This window comes from Theobroma umbraticum, unplaced genomic scaffold, assembly GCF_002168275.2.
Source record: "Theobroma umbraticum cultivar Fairchild unplaced genomic scaffold, ASM216827v3 scaffold_39.0, whole genome shotgun sequence".
NCBI lineage: Eukaryota > Viridiplantae > Streptophyta > Magnoliopsida > Malvales > Malvaceae > Theobroma > Theobroma umbraticum.
The window spans coordinates 599,719-600,092 of record NW_018397281.1 but is presented as its reverse complement, the minus strand read 5'-3'; positions in this window follow the sequence as shown (position 1 = coordinate 600,092).

The following is a 374-nucleotide window of genomic DNA, read 5'->3' as shown; positions in this document are numbered from 1 at the left end:
GGATCAAGAATATAGAGGCTATTGGAATGTGTCCTTGCACCATAATGCATCTCTACCTTCGAGAAAAAACAATAACTACCCTTAATGCAAAATTCAATATCATCATATAATGTCAAGTATGGCATAGATATGATATTTTGAGATATGGAAGGAACATAGTAGCAGTCTCTTAATTCCAAAATCAATCCAAAAGGTCAACATATGGTAACTGTCCCCATAGCCGATCCAGCAACCTTTGCTCCATTTCCTACTTTCAGGACCACCTCTCTCTTCGTTAATCGTTTACTTGTTTCTAGCAAATTCATGTCATTACATAGGTCTGACCCACATCTAGTATCTAATACCCATGATGATGGATCAATAGTTGATAGATT